The following is a 16,895-nucleotide window of genomic DNA, read 5'->3' on the forward strand; positions in this document are numbered from 1 at the left end:
GCAAGCAGTTTGAAGTCCCCCTTTAAAAATCGGGTCTAGAGTGGTCCATGATAGAGGTCCGATTGAGAAGTAATAGGCTGGAGGGCCATTTGAGTGATGGGTGGTCTCGGTGTAGAATCTCGGTCTGGGACCTCCAATATGTTACCGCTGTTGACCAGTGACGAGTCCTCGCTTCCCCAGTGTTGAAGAATAACACCAAAGAAGCACGCCGAGGCAAGATCAGAGTAGAAATTAGAAGTTTATTAAAGGACAGAAGAAAAGACTTCTCCCAGAGGAAGAAGGGGACCCAAGAGGTGGAATCCCCTTGTATTTTTATCACAGGCTAAATTACAAAGTTGGGCTATTCTCTTAAATAAGTCCCTCTGAATGATATGTTCTTGGAGCATGCCTTTTCAAAATGGAGTAAGGTTGAATGAAAAAGAACCCCAGCAAGTTTTGAAAAAATATGTACATTGAAGTTATTCAAATACATATTTAACATTTACTAAAAATAGCTCTGATTGCAGGAGAAAATTAATTAAAGTAGACAAAAAGCTTCTAATCAGATTTATTTTATCTGATCGTATAATTAAAACTGGCTTTTAGGCCATCCTAACAAGTTTATTTGAAAAGGAAGAAAGATCACTGTTTATTGGAATGGCAATAATTTGGGTTTCTTTAATTGACTCCTGGTGTGAATACGTTGATGCCTGCTGTTCTCTAAGAGGCAGCATGGAAAGTTTCCAGGAAAAGTTCACATTCCAGGGGCAGCTTTGGAATCTACTTTCCATTGCAACCCAAGTCAGCCTGCCGTTGGGGCTTGAGTTTGTACCAACAAAATGCCAGCTTTCAAAGTAGCTTCCCCAGGCAGTAGTCACTGCAGCTGTGCCAGGGGCCGGGGAAGGAGCCTGGCATTGAGTTGGCCCACCAAGACACTGGAAGGCATTTCCCAAATCCTACCTTCCCTATGTCCAAAGCACTAAAAGCACCAGAGGCTGTGGCTCCAGAGCCCACAGTGATGACTGAGGAATGGCATTAACATTCTGATAGTAAGTCTGCCCAAGCAGAGCTGCAAAGGAAGGGAGGAGGGGAGCGCTAGATATTTTTCCTCCCAAGGCTCCCAAACTCCCCAAAGCAGCGTTGCCAGTTGCCCGCTGAACATGAGTACATTCCACAGGAATTTAATAAGGTGCAAAATAAAAATAATCTATAACTCACTTGAAAGCAAAGGTGCATTTGAAGTCCCTCACTATTCTAAGCTCTGGTAAATTGACATATTTTTTTAAAGGGAATTTTAGGTGAGAAGAAAGGTAGAGACTAGGGGTCCTGAAAGAAGTAGGGATTTCAAAGCCTGGTTTGATCCTGAAGGCCTAACAGATGACCACCTCTCTCTATATATAATCATGACAGCTACCATTTGTTCAGCACATCTGTGGCACATGTTACCTGTGTTAATCTTCAGGACGAATTGGCAAGTTTGATGGTGTTATTTCAATTTTACAAATAGGAAAATGAGGTTCAAAGATATTAAATAACCAGTGTAGGATCATATGTCAAAATTTAGCCAGTATTTGAGCCTAACTCTGTCTGACTCCAAAATCCAAGTCTGTCCTCAGCTGTTCCAGAGTACCTGGCTGCACGCTGTCTGCTGTCCCCATGGATTGGTCAGGTGGGGACAGCGGTGGCAGCCAGTTGTCCTGCACATGAAGTCATACGATGTGTTGTTCTCTGACCAGTTCTCTATTTCCTACACCTCTCTTTAAGAGGGATCATGCATTTATATCCCAGTTTCCTTTTCTTTTCCTCCCTATTTTGTTTTTATCTTCCTAGAAAACGGAGGGCCGTTGGCCAGAGCCGCCACAAAGGAAGACATCCTCATTTCTCCACCCTGCCCACATGCTTACTTGAGGCAAAGGACACGCTGAATCAGGCTGAGTCAGGACAGGTGAGGAGTTTTCCCCTCCTCCCCTTGCTCTCTTCCTGCCAAACATCCTCCAGAAAACACCCGCCCCCCCACACACGTGGGTATATCCATCAGGAGAAGATGGGACACAGTCAGTGGTCTGCACCACCTTTATAAAGCACAGATTCCATCAAATCACTCTGCAGCTTCAAACCTCCAGTGGTCTTCCATCACAAACCCTGATGCTGCCTCTCCAGAGGTCACCTTGCTATGGTTTGGGTGTGGTTTTTCCCATAAAGTTTCAGGTGTTAGAAGCCTGGTCTCCAGTGTGGTAATGTTAGAGGCGCTAGGACCTTTAAGAGGTGTCCTATTAAGAGTCATTAGGTTCCTACAGTAGTTTTCCTGGGACTGGGGACCCTAGTGAGTTCTTAAGATAGGCTGTATTAAAAGGGCAAGCCTGGCTCCTCCCCAGTTGCTCTCTGGCTTCCTGTCTTGCCATGTGATCTGTCCCACTCACACACGCTCCTGCCATTGTGATGCCGTCTGCCACAAGGTCCTTGCCAGATTCAGCACCATGCTATTGGGACTTTCTGCCTTTAAAACTGCAAGCTAAAAAAAAAAAAAAAAAATCTCTTTTCTTTACAAGGTACCCAGCCTCAGTATTTCATTACAGTAAAGGAAAATGAGCTAATATGTACCCAGGCCTCATCTCTCACCACCCTCCTTCTTGTCTACTGTCCCCCTGCCATACTGGCATCTGTCAGGGGTCAGATGCACCAAGCACTCTCACCTCTGCCTGGGAATGCTGTTCCCACTCACTCCCTGCCGTTAGCCCTGCAGGCTCCTTCTCTCTGTGTCTTAACCCCCCCACCTCCATTATTCACCTTCTAAGTTCCAAATTCCATTGTTTTTTGGAATGTATGGCAATTTGTAATTGTATATTTTTTGATACTTTTTCATTGTCTCTCACCCCATCTAAGCTCCTCGTATGGAGGTTAGCACATAACTACATGTTCAAAAACTATTTGTTAGAAGCACTAGCTCCAAAAAACATTTTTTGATTGTTGTTATTGTTGTTGTTTGTTTTGTTTTGTTTTTTCTTGACAGAATGTTTATAACAACCAATACTAATTTATTCAACATATTCTTTCAAGGAGAACTGGAAGATGCTGCTTCCTACAGAAATGCCAATATAAAATTATAGAAAAAAAAAACCTCATGATTTGTGAAGTGAAGAACTCACTCCTAGAAATATCCTTGTCTGTAACCAAGCGTCATCATGTAGTACTTTAATTACCTTTAGTTCATATGTCTGCTATGGACTCGGAGCTCTCTGAGAGGGCTGGGTCTTGTTTGTATCTCCCATTCAAATTGTAGTACCGTGCCTGGCACATACCAGTTGTTCAATACATGTTTGACTTTTTGGTTGTTTTCTTTTTGTTTTACAGGGCTGGGGTTGGAACCCAAGGCCTGGTGCATGCTAGGTAGCATTCTACCACTGAACTACACCTCCAACTGTTACCGCTATTGACCGGTGATGAGTCCTTGCTTCCCCAGTGTTGAAGAATAACACCAGAGAAGCACGCCGAGGCAAGGTCAGAGTGGAAAATTAGAAGTTTATTAAAGGACAGCAGAAAAGACTTCTCCAGGAGGAAGAAGGGGACCCAAGAGATGGAATCCATGGAAGTGGGGTTGTCTCTCCATTTTATAGTTTTCGGTGATGGAATATAGGTGGGAAGGCCTGAAGGGTTGGGACACAGATGGGCCAAAGAAGTAATCTGGGCACTTCTGAATCAACATCTTCAAGTTTGCTGTTCATTAACACTTCTTTGGGATGAGCTATCTTCAAATCTGCTGGGGCTGTTCATTAACATTCCGAGAGTTGCTCAACTTTTCTGGGAATTCATTCTCAACATGGCCTCCATTTTAGATCTTACTCGATATTATTAGACCCGATTTACCTAACTACACTGACTACCTAACTTTAAATCTGGCTTCACAACCCTTAACACATTCTTATTAGGAAGAAAAGGTGGTGGGGGGCGGGTTTTAAGTGAGAAGGCAGCACTAATCACAAAGAAATGCCCTATAGATTCTTTACAGAGTGACAGTGCATTGAATCATAGGATCCTTGAGTTGGAAGTGACCTTCACTTTTCTAATCTACAGTAAGAGTTGAAATTTCAGTGCAGAGAGACTAAGTGGCACATAGCTACATTGAAGATATAAGCAAGAATCCAGGTTTCCTACTCTAAAATTGATGTTCTTTCACCTGTGCCATGCAGATTTCTTCTGGTCAGAGAAATAACAGACACCTGAAAGTATAGCCCAGCAACTCTGATAATTTGGGACAGGTGGGAGAGGACACTTAGTAATTTTGAGGTTGCAGACCTTAATAGAGCTGAAGCTTCTCACTGAAACTCTGAAAATCTACACAGATCAAACCCAAGAGCTGCATGCCCTGACCAGAGTTCATCCCCTTCCAATCTCCTCCTGAGGGACTGTCAGAGGAATGAGAACTGGGAGTTTGTGCACTGCTGAGAAGATGTGGCATTGCAAAACATATTCTATGTAGTATAAATGTAATGTTGTCCTCTCAGTGACTCACCTCCTTTCTCCCCCATACAAAATGCACACAATGGCCATGAGCCCTTCATGTTGGTGTAACATGGACCAATATCATGGTCTCTTCCTCCAACCAATTCCCTTGACCATATTTGATTCACGTCAGGGTGAGCAGCTAACCCAAGCTGGGCCAAGGTAAGCTTTCTCTTGGGAATTAGGACTAGAATTGGAAAGAAATTAACCTTTCTTTAGGTCCCTGGGCTGTAGGATGTTATGTCCAGGTGTATGTCCAGGTTCTAATAATGGCTGTCTTATGAACCTGAGACATGAGAAGCTGCAGTAGCTTTCTAATACCTCTTAGGTCCCTGATTCTGCTTGAGATATAACTCAAGCTAACCCTTTTTGTTCAATCTAGTTGGCACTGAATTTCTGCCATGAATCCTTCCTTTCTTTTTTTTAATGGTTTTTAAAAAAAGCTTTTTAGAAATAATTAAAATAATAAGGAAAAATTATGATGTTTTTCTAATTGTTCCCCTGGCCTGCTTCCTTTTCTCAGTGGGAATTCCCTATGTGCACTTCTCACTACTTAAAATGTTTTTTACCCTAGAATGTCCTATGGTATCAACTTCTAAAAATAGTGGTGATTGAGAAGGCATTGGTAAATTATAAAGCAAATGAAACACTAGATTGGGAATGTTCCATGGATACCTACCTGGTTCACCACAAGAACTGTGTCCTATAATAAGCAAATACTAAGACAAGATTAAGTGTGCATGAAATTTATTGGGGAAAACACCTGTGAGAGAAAACAGGGAAGGAACCAGGAGAACCATCAGACAAGGAACAGGTCTATTCATACGAAGGAGAGAGAGAAGAAAAGGTTAGATGGAAGTGTCTAGACTGCTGTGCAGTTCTAAGGAAGATCCACAAAACCATTTAGAACCCCTGAGACAAAGTCACCCATCAGAGGACTCCCAGGACCAAGCATGCCTCTGTTATACTGAGTCATATAAGCACAGCATCTAGGGCCTTCAGTCACTTATGCTCTTTGCATTTGGAGAGTTGAGAAGTGCTTTTTTGTAATTATTATGGACTGCCTCTTCCCTTCACATGGCCCCATTCAAGAAGTATTTTTTCAACATCCACTTGAAGTTCACATGCTCTGCCATCTTATTCTCAGACTCATTTGTTCTGCTGGAGGTAGAGTTAGTTGAGACAGAGTTGTTATTGTGTACCCCATGGAAGAACTGAGCAATAAGTGAAACAAATGTTTATAGCTGAAGGTATAACTATACTTTCATGTCTTCTAGTAAAACAACAACCAACCGCTTCAAAGGACACAAGAAGATTGCCAGTCTACACAATGGGCACCATAATTACACAAACGAAAACCAACAGATATCTCAGAAGAAATAGAATTTTTAAAGTTAAGGGAGTTTGGTGTGATCCACTCATTTATTGCAAAGTCACCCTTAGAAACCAAGTAGCTTTCAAAAGAAGCTCTTTACCTTCTAGAAACGAAAAATCTAAGGGAAGAATAAAACTGAGTTTAACCAAACAGGAAATACAAATAAAATCCTGGTATTCCAACATATGACTGATCATTAGACTGCCTAACCAACATTTGATAAGGACTTCCAGATCACTAACCCAGGGGATAAAAGCAGAGAATTCCCCTGATGCTATGCACCACTGCCAATGGTCATAAAAGACTCCAAGAATCCATACACTGAAATTGAAGTGTTTTATTCTCAAACACTGAATGAAGTGCTAACAAAGAATATATAGATAAATATATTTTTATCACTCATGTTTACTGTAGTGGTTTTTTCCCATTAAATCAGTAGTGTACTTAAATTACATGGCATCTTGGATTTGAGGAACTAGGGTTAATATAATAGTAAGTTGAGAGAAATTAGGAAAACTACCCCATTCACAATAGCCTCAAAAAAAAAAAAAAGACTTGGGACTCAATCTAACAAAAAAGGTGAAATATCTCTAAGATGCAAACTACAGAACACTAAAGAAAGAAATTGAAGAAGACCTTAGAAGATAGAAAGATCTCTCATGTTCTTATGTTCTTGGATAGGCAGAATTAATATTGTCAAAATGCAATACTACTAAAAGCGCTATTCAGACTTAATGCAATTCTATTAAAATTCCAATAACATTCTTCATAGAAATAGAAAAAGCAGGGCTGGGGTTGTGGCTCAGCGGTAGAGGCTCCCCTAGCACATGCGAGGGCCTGGGTTCAATCCTCAGAACCACGTAAAAATAAATAAATAAAATAAAGGTATTGTGTCCAACTACAACTAAAAAATAAATATTTTAAAAAATATAAAAAGTAGTCATGAGATTCTTTTGGAAAAATAAGAGGCCCAGAATAGCCAAAGCAATCCTTAGTGACAAAAGTGAAGCAGGAGACATCACAATACCAGACCTTAAATTATATTATAGAGCTATAGTAACAAAAACAGCATGGTTTGAGCACGAAACTCAACTCAAAGTGGATCAAAGACCTAGACATCAGACCAAAGACCTTGCACTTACTAGAAAAAATGTAGGCTCAACTCTTTACCATGTAGGCTTAGGAACTAACTTCCTCAACTCCTAAAGCACAAGAAGTAAAGTCAAGAATCAATAAATGGGATGGAATCAAACTAAAAAGCTTCTTCACAGCAAAGAATCAACCAAGAATGTGAAGAGAGAGTGTACAGAATGGGAAAAAAATCTGCTACCTGCACCTCAGATAGAGCATTAATCTCTAGGATATATAAAGAACTCAAAAAACTTAACACAAAAAACATTAAATAACTCAATCAATAAATGGGTAAAGGGACTGAACAGGCACTTTACAGAAGAAGAAATACAAATGGTCAGCAAATATATAAAAAAATGTTCAACATTTCTAGCAACAAGAGAAATGCAAATTAAAACTATACTGAGATTCCATCTCACTCCAGTCAGAATGTCAATTTTCAAGAATACAAGGGACAATAAATGTTGGTGAGGATGTGGGGGAAAAGGTATACTCATAAACTGCTAGTGGGACTGCAAACTGGTACAACCACTGTGGAAAGCAGTATGGAGATTCCTCAGAAAATTTGGAATGGACCTACCATTTGACCCAGTTATCCCACTCCTGAGTATATACCCAGAGGACATAAAATCAGCATACTACAGTGACATAGCCACATCAATGTTTATAGCAGCTCAATTTACAATAGCTAAGCTATGGAACCAACCCAGTTTCCCTTCAACAGATGAATCCATAAAGAAACTGAGGTATATATACACAATGGAATATTACTCAGCCATAAAGAGAAATGAAATTATGGCATTTTCTCATAAATAAATGGAACTGGAGAGTATCATGCTAAATGAAATAAGCCAATCCCCCAAAACCAAAGGCCAAATGTTTTCTCTGATATGCGGATACTAACACACAATAAGGGTGTGGGGAGGAAAGAATAGAAATTCACTGGATTAGACAAAGGGGAATGAGGCAGAGGAGGGGGGATGGGAATAGGAAAACAATAGAATGAATTGGACATAATTTTCCTGAATTCATGTATGAATACATGACCATTGAAACTCCACATCATGTACAACCACAAGAATGGGATCCTGATTAGAATAAGTTATACTCCATGTATGTATAATATGTCAAAATGCACTCTACTAAAAAGAACAACGTTGTATCTAAATGTTGTATTTAAAAAGAACAACCACAACAACAAAAACAATAAGTTGGGCTTTTTGCCTCTACTGTAGACATGGCACCTGTGAAAAAGCTAGTGGTGAAGGGAGTCAAAAACAAGAAGCAGGTTCCAAAGTTCACCCTTGACTGTACCCACCTTGCAGAAGATGAAATCATGGATGCTGCCAATTTTGAGTGGTTTCTCCAAGAGAGAATCCAGGGAAGCAAAAAGCCAGGAATCTTGGTGAAGGGGTTATGACCATCCAGAGGAGCAAAAGCGAGATTGCTGAAACTATCCAAGGTGTCTTTTTCTACAAAGTATTTGAAATATTTCACCAAAAAATATTTGAAGAATAATCTCCATGATTGGTGTGTGTAGCTGTCAAAGGCAGAGAGAGTTACGGATTACATTACTTCTAGATTAAACAGAATGAAGAAGAGGAGAACAATGAGGATTCAAACTTGTTTATCTGGAATATTTTGTATGAGTTCTTGAATAAAACTTGGGCACCAGTTGTATCTCTGCAATATGGATCAAACAGAAAATTGGAAATCATAGTAAATGGGCTTCACGGGGACTGCCACTCTGTATTTGTAATTAGATTTTTGTTTGTTTCTGCTTAGAAATTTCAGGTCTCACAGTAGTGACCAAAGAAGGAGGAGAAGGCTACTTACTAGGAAGGCACTAAGAAAGCTAGCTGAGGGTATGAAAATGCAAGCTTCACTCAGTCTATATTTTATCTTTAAAAGTGTGACAATTGTATCTGGTGCTTTCCTCCAAGGAAGATTGAGGAACACAGCATGGGGTTCCTCATGCATTAAAAGCAAAACAGGTGATTTTGTTCTGAGATTCTCCTGTGGGGAAATGGCAGTGTCAATAAAAGGCAGATCTCTAGGTTTTGTCTTTGTTTTTAAATTATAAGAGAAAAACATAAGTTGGAATACTTATTTAACTTTTGACATTGAATGATGTTGGAAGGAATTGTTAAGAATGATTAAATCCACACCCTATAATGAGAGTTCTGTATAGTTTACAACATTGAGCTGGCAAAACTCAGTTTATGTATCACTGTTCCCTCTCCTTTCCTTGACTATGAAAAACATTACTCATCGTCCATGGAGATTTTTTTTTCAGTTGTAAATGGACATAATGCCTTTATTTTTTTTATTTTTCTGTGGAGCTGAGGATCGAACCCAGCGCCTCACACAAGCTAGGCAAGCAGTCTACCACTGAGCCACAGCTCCAGCCCCCCATGGAGATCTTTTGAACTAGGCCAGAACTCTGCAGAATTATTCTCAATCAAGTATTCTAAGCAGCCACTCCCAAGTGATTGAATTTGGTATATACCGGGAAATTAGCTTGCCATCCCTATGCTATGTGTGGAATTTAACTCCACAGAATATGCCATGTGTTCTATCACCAATCACCCCTTTCACCACCTGAAAGAATTGGTGAAAACTCACAAGAGTGTGACTGAAGTAACACTTTGGAAATCAACTTAAAATCTTCTTGCAGGTTCTAGAACTTCTAGACTCAGTGTCATGCATTGCTTTGGGTACCCCACCTTGTTATTAATCACAAAAAGTTCTGTCTTGATTATATATTTATACATTAAGTACCACCCATCTTTCAACTGATGTCATGCATTGCTTTGGGTACCCCACCTTGTTATTAATCACAAAAAGTTCTGTCTTGATTATATATTTACTCTATATTTATACATTAAGTACCACCCATCTTTCAACTGATGTACTCAAAAGATTTTTCTTCCTTAAAATATGTCCTATGAATGCTTGATGTCTGTTCTACTAACTAAAGAAAATGCCTGTGTGGCATTTCATGAAGTTTAACACTCTGACCGAGGACCTGGGTCTTTATTCCATGTGGTTTGTTGTTATTTGTATTGGGGATTGAAGCCAGGGGCTCTTTACCACTAACTACATCCCCTGCACTTTTTCTTTTTCTTTTTTTTTTTTTTTGTTGTTTGTTTGTTTTTAAGACAGGGTCTCACTAAGTTGCTCATTTGCTAAATTGTTGAGACTGGCCTTGAACTTGTGATCCTCCTGCCTCTCAGCCTCTCAAGTAGTTGGTATCACAGGTGTGCACCACCACACCCAGGTTCTTAGCATTGGCTGAACATTCACCTGGGGCTGAGGTGAATAACCAGTGCCCAGGCCCATCACCAGAACAACTTCATCAGCTTCTACAGGGGTGGGACTCATATCCTTCATTTCTCCTAGTACTTGTCATGGTAGGTACTATTATTCCCATTTTCCAGACAAGGAAACTGAGGCTCAAAAGGGTTAAGAATTTGCCCACTGCACATCTAATAAGGGACAGAAAAGTTCCAGTTCCCAAGTAACTTTCAAACCTATGTTGTTTTTGTTAAATGCCCTCCATAATACATTTAAAAACAGTGACATACATAACACTAATCTGAAAACCTCACCCTCCTCATCCACATGTAGACCAAGGATCAGACCACAGAGCCATTCACCCACATGCAGCAGCAGGAAAGCCCCTCTTCTCGCTTCCACACCTCAGCTTTCACCCTATCTCTGAACTGTCACTCTCTCCACATCTCCACCCCATGACCAAGATGACTTTTTCTCTCTAAGAACCAGGTCAGAGCAGCACATCCACTAGAGCCGGTTGGCCAGACCAATTGGCAATGTCTTCTATAATTGTGACTGTGAGTTGTGAATGTTTTTATTTCCTAAATGCTTGGATTTAAGTAATATCAATGTATTAGATCAAATATGATATTTTTAAAAAGACAATGAATTAAACAGATTGACAGGGGTGAACCAACGTGAAAATAGCTTGCCTCCTTCCTCAGCTCTACTTGTTGCTTTTCATTTTATTTATTCCCTGGACAAAAGGAGAAAACACAAAGAAATTCTGAATGCATCTGAGAATTCCTCCTATGAATTTCCATCTTTACTAATTAGAGAATCTCCTCAACTTTTCTTTTCTCCAACCACTGCATGAAGAGCTACTTTTTACTGCTATTCTTAGCAAATCTGGAGCTAAGGGGAGGGTGGAACAGCCGCCCAACTCCTCAGGTTCTGAGAAAGGCAGACTTCCCTCCCCAGCTTGCTGCCTGGCGGGCGCAAGCCTTCCACAATATGGATTTCGTTGTCTGAACTCTCAGCTCCGCCACACCCCTTGTCAGAGCAGAGCGCCGCAGTTATATCACAGATCAGCCGGGGAAACAGCTAGTCATGAATCACAGGGACTCGTGGATCTCTGCCGAACAAAGAACTCCAGCTCTGGGAAACTTTCTGGCCCAGTCTTTCCCTCTGCCCCAGTGGAAAAGCAGGTAGTTTCCAACTAGTCCTGTCGAAAACCAGCGCAAGGCAGGTGTAGCAAAGCCCTGTCAAGGGCTTTCTTTATCTTCTCACATCCACAAATGCTGTTTTTTTTTTTTTTTTTTTTTTTTTATACCAGCTGCATCCTAAACACTAAGTAAAGATGGTGATTAGTAGTGGTGGTGGGCGTCTCAGTAGGAGCTTTCTTAAGAAGAAAGGGTTTTGAATGAGCCAATGAAAGCTGTTGCCAGGGAACCAGATGCCATGAACAGGCCACTCCAGCAGCATAAGAATACAAGCCACAGAAGCCAGGAGTGTGGACTGAGCACTACGTGCACTTGGCAGCTGATCCTACAAGGCCTGTTAACCCTTTGTGCACCAGACTATGGTTCAAGAAAAGGATGATCGTAGAATCCAAAGAGCCGAGCCACTCTGCTGCCAGTACTTCCCTTTAGTATGACCCTTTCAAAGAAAGATGTTCTCCCGGCTGGACTCCCCGGACCAGTTAGTAGAGGTGGGCATGAGTGAGCGCTGTCTAGGAACCGAAGGCCCTGCAAAGGGCAGGGCTCATGGTTGATCACATTTTTTAAAAATTTATTTTTTAATTTTAGGTGGACACAATATCTTTATTTTATTTTTATGTGGTGCTGAGGATCGAACTCAGAGCCCGATGCATGCTAGGGGAGCACTCTACCACTGAGCCACAACCCCAGTCCACCCCCCTCCATCACATTTTTTTATGACACTAATGATTGCTCTCAACTTGTGCTCCAGTTCTATCTGCCCTATTGTCCACTGGAGGAGGGACTCTGCTTCCCCAGTTGGGTCTGCTCTTCAAAAGCAGCTTCTCTTCTCCCTGAACTCTCTGCTTACAGAGCCTCTTGGGGCCAGCAGAGGTTGGCAGCCTATACCCTGTTTTAAGATTGTTGCTGGGAGGAGCACAGGCACAGGCTGGCTCTCTGGGAAGATGAGAGAACAACCAAAGCCCCTTTGGCGGGGCCTCCTGACCTGCCTGCCTCCACTCATCCTGATTCTTCCTTTCCCTTTCAGAGGATCCTCAATCCACGTATCCACTCCAGGGCTCCCTCCTACCTGGCTGGTCAATCTCCACAGGGGGACTTGCAAACTAACTCAATGCTCAGGAGGACCTGAGCGCTTTCCTGAAGGAAACTACCCAGGTTGAATTGCAGGCAGTGAGGGGCCCGATGGGCCAGGGGCTCCTAGCTTCATAGTATGAACTCTAGCCATGTGGGGCTGGAGGGGAAGGTTCTCCAAGCCCCTGACTTCTTCCTCAGATCAGACCCAGCTGCTGGCCATCCCTCTTTTCGCGCCCAGATTAGGAACTCATTCTGAACATCAAAATATCACTAATGTGGGCAAAGAGTGAAAAGAGAATTTTCATACACCTTGGGGTATGCAACTGCTATATTCCTGGGAAAATTCATGTTTTGTACACCAAATTAATATCTATGTAAAACAATTAGCATGCAGGACACAATTTTCACTCTGTGATAGAAAATACAGAAATTATTCTCATTGTAGAGTTTAAACACTGAACAGGAAGCCAGCTGAGAGACGAGTCCATGACCTGTCCTCTACATACTACAAGGAGATGACTTTCAGAGCATCAGTTTGCACAGAAAAAAAACCTTACAATTGTTCACTTATAATGCGGAGAGAGTGTATGTATATTCTGGATTATGACATGAAGTTATTTCTAAATGTTTTCTATTTATTGAGTCCATACTCTGTGACAAAAACTACACTGAAATCATTGCATCTGTTAATTCCATAAACATCACTGTAATAATTGTCAATGAAAATCAAAAGAAAAACTTACCCATGGTTAAACCAATGACAGATAAAACTATCTTCTCATTCTAACATCCAATGGTTCTAAAGTTTCGATGGTCTCAGTGAGTGGCCACCGCTCGGAGAGTCTCCCCTTAGAGTTAAACTCATCTTCACTCTTGTCACCCTCCCTAGGTCTGTTCCTATGAAGGTTTGTTACTTTTGCCCCAGTGACTCTAGCAGATGTCCAGATGGTGATTGATTTCTCCCCATGTTCCAAAAGAACCAAGAACGTGTGATTTTTATTTCTTCTACAAACTTACTATCTCCCCACCATAAATTTAAGAGCTTGCAATTACTGTGAGTATTCCTACTAATAAAACGAAGCCCAGAGCAAAGGCACAACTAAATATTTTAGATTCTCAAAGCAAACCCTTCAGAAATATCTAAAATAAATAGAACTCCAGTGCCCTCCCCATGAACTAGCCTGACCATGTGGCCGTAATTTATACCTAAGGAGAGGAAGGAAGCAGGGAGCCAAGGCAGACACTTTCCCCTTTACTATGATTCTAGTGTTCTTTATTGCATTTTTGTTATTCATTTCTTTTTTTAAATTTATTCTGATTTGTTATACATGATGGCAAAATGCAATTCATTTCATATTACACATATAGAGCACAATTTTTCAAGACACTGATTGTACACAAAGCATTTTCACACCACTCGTGTCTTATACATGTACTTAGGGTAATGGTTTATTTTTGTTTATTTGTTTGTTTGTTTGTTTGTTTGTTTTTTGTAGTGCTGGGGATTGAACCCAGGGCCTTGTGCATGCAAGGTAAGCACTCTACCAACTGAGCTATGTCCCCAGCCCCTACTTAAGGTAATGATGTCTAACTCATTCCACCATCATTCCTACCCCATTGGCACCTCCTTTTCCCTCCCTCCCCTTTTTCCTATCTAAAGTTCCTCCATTCCTCCCATGTTCCCCGCTAGATCGCCATTATGAGTCAGCCTCCTCGTATCAAAGAAAACATTCGGCCTTTGGTTTTTTGGGTCTGGTTTGCTTCACTTAGCATTATATTCTTCAACTTCATCCATTTACCTGCAAATGCCATGATTTTATTCTTTTTAAATGCTGAGTAATGTTCCATTGTGTATATATACCAAAGTTTCCCTATCCATTCATTTACTGAAGGGCATCTAGGTTGGTTTCACAATTTAGCTAGTGTGAATTGTGCTGCTATAAACATTGATGTGGCTGTGTCCCTGTAGTATGCTGTTTTTAAGTCCTTTGGGTTTATTTCCTTTTGCATTTTCTTTTTTTCTGATCTGACCTGGACCACATGAGAAATTAGCCCAGCTCTGGACAAGTCAAGTACTCATCCTTGGCAAGCCTGTGCCCTTTCCACCAAGTTAGGAGGGTTGCATCTTCTATGGTGAGTTTGTTGGTGCCCTTTCAGCCTTTGTTTATTGAGCCTGGCTGGAGTCTCTAACTTATGGGCCTAAGCTTTGTACTATGGCTGGGCAAGCTACACACTACTAAAACAGGCTTTGATCTAATTCTCTTCCTTCATGTATCTTTCATACTGGCTCAAAGCTAATTGCACATCTCTTTGAGCATGTTAAAAAGCAAATAATGAATATTCATTGAGCTACTATTCTATGCAAGAGGTACAATGGAGAGTCCTAAAATGATGATCAAGTCCCTACCTTCCAGAGACTTACAGTCTATAAGTCACAACAAGTGGTATGAGCCTTCATATTGCATGTCATACACATGACCCATAACTTCAAAACTCTTTCATTTTTACATTCTTTTCTTTTTTTCTTTTTGGTATCAAGGATTGAACCTAGGGGCACTTAACCACTTAGCAACATTGCCAGTCCTTTCTGTATTTTTATTTAGAGACAGGGTCTCGCTGAGTTGCTTAAGAGCCTCACTAAGTTGCTAAGGCCAGCTTTGAACTTGTGAGCCTCCTGCCTCAGCCTCCTGAGCTGCTGGGATTATAGACATGTACCACTGCACCCAGGTCATTTTGACATTCTCATATAACTTGTCTTCGATGCTCATGGTAGATCACTGTGGCTATCTCTAGCAACCTTCATTCCACTTTGCTTCTGGTGCAAATGGTTAGGAAGCTGAAAATGTTATGTCCTAGACAAATTTGCAACTATATTTGCAAGGTAATGCAAAGAGAGGCAAGGTTGGGAAGATATGAGTGTTTAGAGAGAATCATGGCAGAGAAATCTAGTGTCCAGTCTCCAGTTTCATGGAGCGTGCTCTTGTGGCTGTAGTCATGGTCATTTACTGGTAGCTATAGGTTAGCTATGCTTCTTATGAGTAGTTGCCACTACTTTGTTGCAGAGGTGGGATGGAGAGCAGGCTGGAATTAGAACCCTATTTGGACAAGGTCCCATTTCACCTCTGGTCTGTTCTATGGCTTTATGCAAATCATTTAATCTCTGCATGATCTTTGCTGTTCAGGAAGCAAGGGCAACACAGATGGTTCTTCTTGTACACTATCCCTGAAGATGAATGAAATTACTAGACAATATAATCACACTTCTTTATAAAGGAGGGTGAAAATCCTGACACTAACTCCTAGACCACTCCTCCAGAGTGGCATCCATTTACCCCAAGCATTTTGGAACGAGGAACAAATTCCTGAACACACTGGGGACCTGACCATTGAAGAGCATCTATTTTCTTTGTTTCATGTGGTTTCTATTTATTTACAGAGTGCCATGGTTATTCATAATGCTTTACAAACCATAAAAACAAGGTCTCCACCCTATAGAATTTACAGTGTAATTTAAACAGACATGCTGCATGGGCTGGCAGGTCAGGCATGCTGGGGGATGGTGTTGGTGTTGTATAACATGGGTGTGGAGGGTTTCTTCTTCACTTATAAATACTTTCCAGTTACAAGGCCCTTTCATCTGGGATCCCCAAGCACTTTAGAATAGCAATAACCCCGATTGCTTTCTAAATGCACTTTCCATAAACTGTTATGGGGACTGAGTAAATGCTTTTAAATGTCTATTAATTGATCTGTGGATCTGTTCATCGTCCATATTAAACAGCATGGATGTAAACACGACAGTGTAGGTGAGGCCTGATTCGGGCTGTGGTCTGGCTGCTCACAGATCACAATTCCAGAGAGGCTTGGCATCCTTGCCCTGGTGCTGGAAGGGCCACAGGGACACCTGTGCATTTTCCCAGGAGAGATTCTCTCTCAACCTAGATTCAGAAAGATCACCTCCTGGAGCCCTGATTCACCATTTATGGGCAAGTGAGCATTTCAAAATCAGCTGAGTTTGGAGAAAGAATTTCCACTGCAGAAACCTGGGTAGTCCTCCTTGGCTAACCATAGTGATTCTCATTCGACTCCCTCCTAATTGCTCCATCCAGTGTTTCTGATGCTACTCTTCTCTCTACTCTTCTCTGTAGCCTTCCATAATGCCTACCACCATCCATCCACTATACTCACCTCCACTATATGTATACATTCGCTTCTTTTCCTAGAGGACCCACCTTTCTCCATGTCCATAAATGTACCTGCCTTAAAGTTTTGTGGGGTTTTGTTTGATTCTTTTGTTTTGTTTTGTTTTTGTTTTGCATGAGGGATTGAACCCAGGGGCC

The 16,895-nt window shown here is 41.2% G+C and overlaps 1 pseudogene; it reads left to right on the forward strand.

Moving 5' to 3' along the window:
- Nucleotides 1–8,218: 8,218 nt before the first annotated feature.
- On the forward strand, nucleotides 8,219–8,770 carry LOC124105721 (large ribosomal subunit protein eL22-like; annotated as a pseudogene).
- Nucleotides 8,771–16,895: the final 8,125 nt, after the last annotated feature.

The sequence above is a fragment of the Marmota monax genome, unplaced genomic scaffold (genome assembly GCF_021218885.2).
Source record: "Marmota monax isolate L192 unplaced genomic scaffold, Marmota_monax_Labrador192_F-V1.1 WCK01_AAM20220418_F8-fsc00095, whole genome shotgun sequence".
Lineage (NCBI taxonomy): Eukaryota > Metazoa > Chordata > Mammalia > Rodentia > Sciuridae > Marmota > Marmota monax.